The 7,856-nt window shown below is 46.2% G+C and overlaps 1 protein-coding gene across 1 annotated transcript in view; it reads left to right on the plus strand.

The window, feature by feature from the left end:
- NCOA2 (nuclear receptor coactivator 2) overlaps nucleotides 1-7,856 on the plus strand; it is a 147,145-nt gene that overhangs the window by 96,139 nt on the left and 43,150 nt on the right. The window lies entirely within an intron of this gene.

The following is a 7,856-nucleotide window of genomic DNA, read 5'->3' on the forward strand; positions in this document are numbered from 1 at the left end:
GCCGGGCCTGTTCCCTCAGGGCCGCTCGGCGCCGCTTGCCGCAGGCGGCTGGGAAGTCCCGGCAGGCGCTGCTGTTTGTGTTGCCCCGCTCRTTTCATCTCGCCCGACACCTCGTTCCTTCAGCGAGAGGCCGTGCTCTTCGGGAGGCCACGCTGCACGAATGAAGCAAATCACACAGCAAGTCTCGAGCAGAGCTTSCATTCAAGTTTGTCCTTCTGCAACTGAAATGCAAAAGTAAGCAGGTTCTTCCAGGGAGCTTTTGTTTTTCCTTCTGCTCTCCTTACCCTAGCAGGAGCATCTCTGTGTCTAAATGCATTTGGCYGTTCGGCTGCGGGCTGCACCAACGGGCAAGACAAGCAGGGAGAGGGGCCCCAGCTTCTATTTCTGAATCCCCAGCTACTACAGCACGAAAACTTGGCTTGTCCTTGATGATTTACAGCTTTTTTTTTCCCCTAAAAGATTTATCTACTCTAATCTGGACTGTTAGAAGCAGTAGGAGCTCTGTTACCCATGTTAGCATGGACACATTAAATTAAGCTCGTTTCTGTTCTTCCTTAGCTGTCTTCAATTATCTGCACTCATCTTGGCCTACGCTTTCTTATGGAAACTTTTTCCCTCACGAACATCCTAGGGGAGCTCACGAGCTGCAACGTTTCTTCTTGGTGAGCCATGTTGGGTTTCTAGAAAGCCTTGCAGACGCCTATGGCAGTTTGTTCCTTGCRTGTTGTTGGGAATGATTGGGTATGTCACGAAGATTTATCGTCAGCATCCTAAAATAAAGATATTTTGTAATCATGGTGATGTGGCACTCGAAGAAAGGCAGGCATCTGTTTCCTCTTAGCAGCTGGTTGAGTGCATAAGAGCAAGGCTTCAAGAAAAGGAGTCTGGATAGATTAATGCGCCTCTGCAGTGTGTTATTTTGGCCTAAGTTTTGAAAGCCTCTATGTTTAATTAGCTTGGCAATTGTATTTGCAAATTCTAGGCTGAAGAGCGTTAACCCTTATATCTATATTTGCAAAATGCTGCCTGTGTCTTTATGCTTCAGAGAAGTGACTGCAGAGCTGTAGGCATTTGTGAAAGCAATATATTATTCCTGAAGCAGCGATGGAGCCCTGCTTTTAAGTAAATTGTCCAGCCTTGTCCCATTTCTTGTCTTTGAAAACATCAGCTTGGCCAGCCTTTTAAAGACCATGGCACTTTCTGCATGTAGATATTTATATTTTCAGAAATGAATTATCAAAACAAGTGAAGTTACTCATTAAGGAAATATCTAACACTTACAAAATTGTAAATGAAAAAAAAAAAAAAAAAAACACTTTCTGTCCCAATTTTGTGCAAATTACTTTGTTAAACTGAGTGATACTGAATATTTGTACCTAATATTTTAGTGCAGAGGGCCAAGCCTGGGCCTCTTTTAAAATTCAGCCCTATCAGTCTAACAGATTTTAAGTTCACAGAGGCAAATAGATAGTGTTTGCTCTTATGTGCAGATCTACAGGAATATCTTGAAGTCATTTAAATACCTACCTAAATACCTAAAGCCRGAATTATTTTCTGAATATGTGTTCAACTACAGGAACTAGTTAAGTTGAGGTATTTTTGTGAAGGGCTTTGCTAGCAACTTGCCTGACTTCTAGTGCGTCTTAGGCACTTCTAAAATACCCCGAATTAGAGCACAAACACTTAAGAGATGTGAGATTATGCCCATTGCTCTGCTTTTCTGGGAAGGGCAAGTGTGAAAAGTAAATCAAGCATTTTAAGCCAGTGAAAATTATACAGTCTCAGCACCCGTCTGGATTTTGGCCTTTTGATGGGGGAARTTTTGCTGGTTAATGTATTAATTCTTTTCCCTGGACAGTTAATATATTCTGTGCAGATAAAGTTGTTGGCATTTTCAAGGAAAAGGGAAAGGATGCAAATAAATACACACGTGCACATACACCCTCCTGCACATGCTTRGTGTTTTGCGTTGCAAATTCAGCAACCTGAAAAAAAAAATTTTACTAAACACTGAAACTCCTCAAATGTTTTCATAAATCTACAGTAGCAGAACAACATCATCTTATTCCTCTCCACTGCTCCAAACTTAAGGGAGAAAAATCCCTGTGGTAGCATGGCCAGAAGGTCAACAGATGCAAGTGGCGATGGAAACTTAATTCCAAGTTCCAGTTCCAGTTATTTGAGATAAACAACCTTCCAGTCACAATGTGCTAGTTTGAAGTCTCTTCACTGTTTTAACAAGAGGCTTTGGGTGAGAAATAACTTCTGGATCCAGGGTCATTTTAAGCCTTGGCTTAGACATCCCAGATGCCAGTTGACCAACTGTGTATTTATGGATAAATAAAAATATTAGAAGGATTCTCAGCAGGCAAGTTATCTTGCCTGCTCTGTTGCTTTGCATTTTACTGYGTGTTGGGATGGATCAAGTCACGGAGGACATGGGGTCCTGGATAGGCCACGTTTGTGCTTCAGCTCCCTTTCAGGTGCCGGGACGTGGGCTGTAATTCCGGGGTTTCCCAGTCTCCACAGCCTTTAATAGGAACAAGAGGCTTTGCGAGGTCACCCCAGGTTTGAATAATCCCTGYTGCTGCATTAGATAAATACATGTGGAAATCGTGGGTGAATATTGCTGCAAAGACTGCTGTTCCTGTTGATAATTTTGTCACTTTTAGTTGCTCTTAAATCCAGGAGTTCAGGATATGGAGAGAAGCAATTGGAGTGTATTTTTGGAGGGCCACACTCAGCCTTGCCCTGAACCAAGGTGTGTGTAGCAGCGTGGCACCCCACAACCCCCAAATAACTGTGGGGACCGCTCACAGCTTGGAGGGCAGGAGGGAGGCAGGTTCTTCCACAGGTGCCTCTTCCTCAGTGATCAGCCCTGCTTTAATATATACACCTGGAGTGATGCTTATACCTGCAGGTAGCTGCTGGAGTCATGAAAAGTATTGCTTTCTTTTCTAAGTTCTGAGGTTAAATTCAAGAGCTAGGCTGCTACTTTTCATAATTAGGGGAAAAAACAGGGATCATAGATGTGATGATGCAAAAAAAAGAGGCAAAATGAGAGTAGGGAGAGAAGAAACTGAGGAAGAAGTATTAAAATACTCTCTGATGGATTTAGCAAAAATGCATGTAGAGACTCTGAGCTCTTTCTGTCCAGTAGCTAAATTTTGTTCTTAGCAAGCTGAGATCCATGATTCTTGTTCTTGCCATCCGTGTTCTCGTCCATTTCAAGCGAGCTGCAGAAAATTGTTTCCCAGGCAGAGGGAAAGTGCTCTCGAAAGCAGCTGTATGGGGTGAAAAAATTGCTGAAGTGACCGAAACAGGGCGATGGAGGAGTGTCAAAAGAACAGAATTAAACAAAGAAGACTATTGTAAATTTTGTGTATTAATAACTGGCTTTGCCTCTATTCCACAGCGCAGGCTGGCCTTGCAGCTCTCATTTTGCTTGGGGCTCTGTGAGGCTGCTCCGTGCTGGCTGCGAGCTGCAGGAGCCTCCTGGGCCAATGGATGGGATTTGCCCTGGGAAGCTGGGGCGCTCTCCGTGCACAGGGGGAGCAGAGCTGGGAAGGGCTGCTTCCCACAGGCAAATATTGAGCGTAACACTTTCCAAGGCCTTCCTGCTTCATGCGCAGTGTCCCCTCACTCATAGGGACACTCGCTGTGCAAACGTGCTGCGAAAAAGCGCGGCTGCGTTGTGGCTTTTTTACCTTCTCTCCGCACGCGCCGCAGGAGGCTTCAGCAGCCCGGTGATACGTTGGGCATTAATGCTGCAAAGATAAACGTGTTGGAGAGCGCAGGAAGGCCTGGTGTTTTCCTGCTAGCAGAATGCTTCCTAATGAATAGGAACGTGCTGCTGCCTTCGCGGAGCCATATGGCAGCTTGTCTAATTTTAGGTCGGTGCAGATGCATAATCCCGCCTTGTTTCACCTCCTGAAGCCTTCCTGGGATGTTGCAGAGTTTTCCTGCAAGGCTCGATCGGGAGTTTGTGAGTGAAAGAAGTGCCCGGGAGCCTCATGGCCCCCTTGCTCTGTGTGATGACAGAGCAGCTCCCTTGGCTGCAKCCTCCTCTCCTCTCAGTATTAGCTGCCTTATTCACAGGAGTGGCCTAAGCTGCTCTTAAAACCCATCACTAAAGTAGTTACTGTCTCTTTGACGTTGGTCTCTTGAAAAACTAGCTGGTTTCAGGGAGTTAAAACCCAGCTCGGGTTGAGGCAGCAGGAACTGGTCAGCACACGTGTGTGTGTGTGTGTGGGGATCAGCTTCCAGTTAGGCCCCAGCTTCCCGGGCCTTGAATTATGCAGCTKCAAGACAAACCTCCTTTCCCTGTGGCTAACCAAGCATCAAAATAGCTTGGGCTTTCTTTACTGCTCAGCTTCGCCGCGCGTTGCATCTTCTGTGTCATGATCCAAAGCTACTCACGTTACCAAATGCAATCTCCTTTTATCTGTTTGTTCTTACTCTTCTTTTCCTCCTTTCATTTTTTTTCTTTGCTCAAGCTAATACCTTTGAACATAGTTTTTGTATGGTCCTAGTCGTGTTTCTAGCTCTCGCTCCAGAGCTGCAGTCAACATGATCATATAGCTGGTCCTATGCAACTGTGATTAAATCTAATATTTAAAAGGGTATATCATATCAGCTGAAATGTAGCAGTTTGGCTGTTAGACTTTCTGGCAAATGTTAACATAGCTTCTAACATCACATCTGWCCCTGTCTTGGGCCATTTACATCCTTGGCTATTTCCTTGTTTGTTTGTTTGTGCTTCCCTGTTACACAGTGAGTTGGGAGAGATCAGAAGGATCACCCCGGGTAAATCCATATGGAGATATGAGCCCCAGACTGAGGTAGTCACCTAGGGCCTGCAGAAACCAGGGAGGATGTGTTGTGCTCGAGCCAGTTGCAGGGTACAAGGCAATTGCACGTTTGGACATGCAGCATTTGCAGTCCCTTTCCAGTGATGTTGCTGTTTAGATATAAGAAGGATCCTTCTTGAGTCACAGCTCCTCTTTTTTGTGTGCAGAGCTAAGCTTTGTAGTATCCCTTATAATAAATGCTTTGCTAAGGCTTTTCGTGTGTGGGGGTACATGATTTTAGATGGGTGTGACATTTCAGTAGTAGCTCCAGAAAATTACAGAGCATGTGAATTGTGTGGGGGATCTGAGAAAACCTCTGTCAAGCAGCATGGGATAACAGAGTCGTTTCTGCCATTGCYGTTTCTTTCTGCTGACCTTTTCCCTCAACACTTTAGCAGCCCTCATTCTGTTCTGACGTTTCACCTGCTTTTCCTTTTTGTTCCTCTTCTCCTCTGAAGTCTCCCACAGAAGTGTTGCTCCTTTGGCAGATGTGCTGGTACAAAACTTCTCCTTTGGAGCATTTTTCATCTTTTCCCAGTCCCTAAAGACGCTGCGGTTTTGTTCTTTATTTTGCAAGCAGAAATCTCATTAATTTGCACTGGATTTTGACTTTGCRAGAAGGAGTGAGGTGTCTGGGAGATTAAATGAGTCTCATGGAGGAAACTGGAGTAAAACATGGAAAGAAAACTGCCAGGATTTCTCATTTTGCTGTGGCCATGCACCTGTAGGAATGGGCTCTTGTAGCCAGGACAGAAAGCAACGCACCCGTCATTTCCATTCCAGCTSCTTCTGTCAGCTCTCCAAAGCGAGCTCCCCATCTGAGTTGTGACATGTCAGAATGCAAGAAAATTGGGACATTTTTCTCGGCTGAACCACAGCAGGAGACTTCCAACTATTGCCTTTGGCAATAATTCCTCTGATTTAGGAGTTCCCATTAATGTGATGTGATTTCACAAAGGTTTGTCTTCAGAAACCAGAACGAACTTCAAATAAAACTTGACTYTCCCACTGATGAATTTGGCAGAAAACATTTGTATTGCCTTTTTTTATTTGCCTTCTGCATATGAGTGGAGGAAGATAGATACAGTTTGTGGTCAGTAGGAAAATGCCCAGTTGCTGATATCAGTACACATTTTGGTGTATCCCTGCTTATACGATTGCAAACATTCACAGTATAAACCTAAGCTCTGCACATCACTGGAGTACCACGTATTTGGGGGCATATGTTCCTTGCAGTATCTCTCCTAGGAGCAATCCTGTTTCATTTCTTTCCGCACCAWATCTCCGCTCAGTTTTCCCTCAGTTTTCCCTGCCTCTCTTGCAAGCACCTCGTGGCGTTTTCCCTGTGCTTCCCATCTGACCAGAGCCGTAGCTCTTCCCGGAGGCAGCCCAGGAGACGTCAGGCCGAAACGGCTCCCGCACTCTGTGGCTCCAGAGGCAATAGGCAAGGGCTGCAGGTAGTCCTGGAGTAACACTGGGAACACCATCAATTCACATGAAACTGGGAAAGAAGGGAAAAAAACCACTTGTGGGAGTCTTTGCGAGGTTGGGTCTCTGCAGCTGTTTCCTTAACCCCTAACATTCAAAAACTATGAATCTAGTTTAGAAATACAAAACTCYGTGTTCTTTTGTGTGTAGGGCTCCAGGGGAACCTAAAAAGAGACAGGAGAAGGAAAAAAAARGGAAAAGGAAACCTGTCATATTTGGCATCGTTGCTCCAGAAGCTGGACTGTAGGGAAAACCCAAAGCTGTGCGGGGGCCGCGAGCGTTGCCCTCCCTAGCGTTGATCCCGCAGCTGCTGGGCCTGTCCGCCAGCCCTTCGGCACCGTGTTTCTCTTCCCGGTGAGCCCGGCCTGAAGAGCAGCCTGGGCTGTGGCCGCCCCGTGCCGGGGCTCCAGCCCTGCCGTGCTCTGCGCTCGAGGCCCAGCCCGGGAGGCTGGAGTGCCGGTTTAAGCCAGGACTGGTTATTAGTGTCCTGGTGGGCTCACGTGCAGGTGGAAGGGTCTGCACTCATTTCTGGTGTCGGTCCTTCCGAGCGATCGGGATAACCTGCTCGTGGGAGCAGGTCCTGTGCAGGCCCCGGTGCTCGGCAGGGAGCCCCCCTCTGCATGAAAGCCCCTTGGGAAGTGGCACGGGATTTTCCTAACACTTTATGTCATGGAAGCACCAAACTGCAGCAGCCTGGGATGAGCAAGTGCCCTGGCCACTGTTGCCGGCAGGTATCCCTGGTACCAGCACATCCCAGGATTCTGGGAAGYGCTTCCCATGCTTGGATATGATTTAATTTATCCGACTGCTCTGGTTTTCCTGCAAGGGGGTTTTGCAAGGCCCTTTGGTCTGTCCCGTGAGGGGTTTCCCTCATTGCCACAGTCTCCTGGGTTGCTCCTGTCTAGGGCATTCCTGCTGGTTGCCTAAGTTCATGGTGCATTTGTGTTTATTAAAATCATTCATTGCCTGATATTTATAATAAAAACTTCTACGGATTTTTAAAGTTCTAAAGTGCAGCAAAGCCCTTTTGCATTCATTTTAAAAAAAATAATGTATTTACTAAAAACAGAAAATTACAAAACAGAGCTAACGACAACAACTGCTCTTGTGTTTTATTAGCTTAGCATGTCAGGTGTGTGTTTTTTGTAGTATTTTAATTACTTCTCCCTTAAGCACCATTATCATTCCTGGAAGAGAAACCTTGATACAGTTCATTACGTGATGCAACATGCAAACCTTCTTAGCTTGAATGTTCCGCTGTGTGTGAATGTTGCTTACGTTAGGAGTTGTGTGGCGTGTGATAGTGTAGTGCTGTAGTGTGTGGTGCTGTACTCCAGGAGCCTTAAATCATTTCATGTAATTCTTCAATTAAAGCACTTGAAACTGTGCATTTTGTAGCAGCATTGATGAACAGGGCGGCGTGCGGGTCGTGTGATAGATAGCGGAACTGGGGGCGGAGGTAGGGGCGGCAGCGGGGCTGCAGCCTCACCCTGTGAAACGGCAGCCTGCAGACGTGCC

This window comes from Nothoprocta perdicaria, unplaced genomic scaffold (genome assembly GCF_003342845.1).
Source record: "Nothoprocta perdicaria isolate Ctin4 unplaced genomic scaffold, notPer1 scaffold_162, whole genome shotgun sequence".
Classification (NCBI taxonomy): Eukaryota; Metazoa; Chordata; class Aves; order Tinamiformes; family Tinamidae; genus Nothoprocta; species Nothoprocta perdicaria.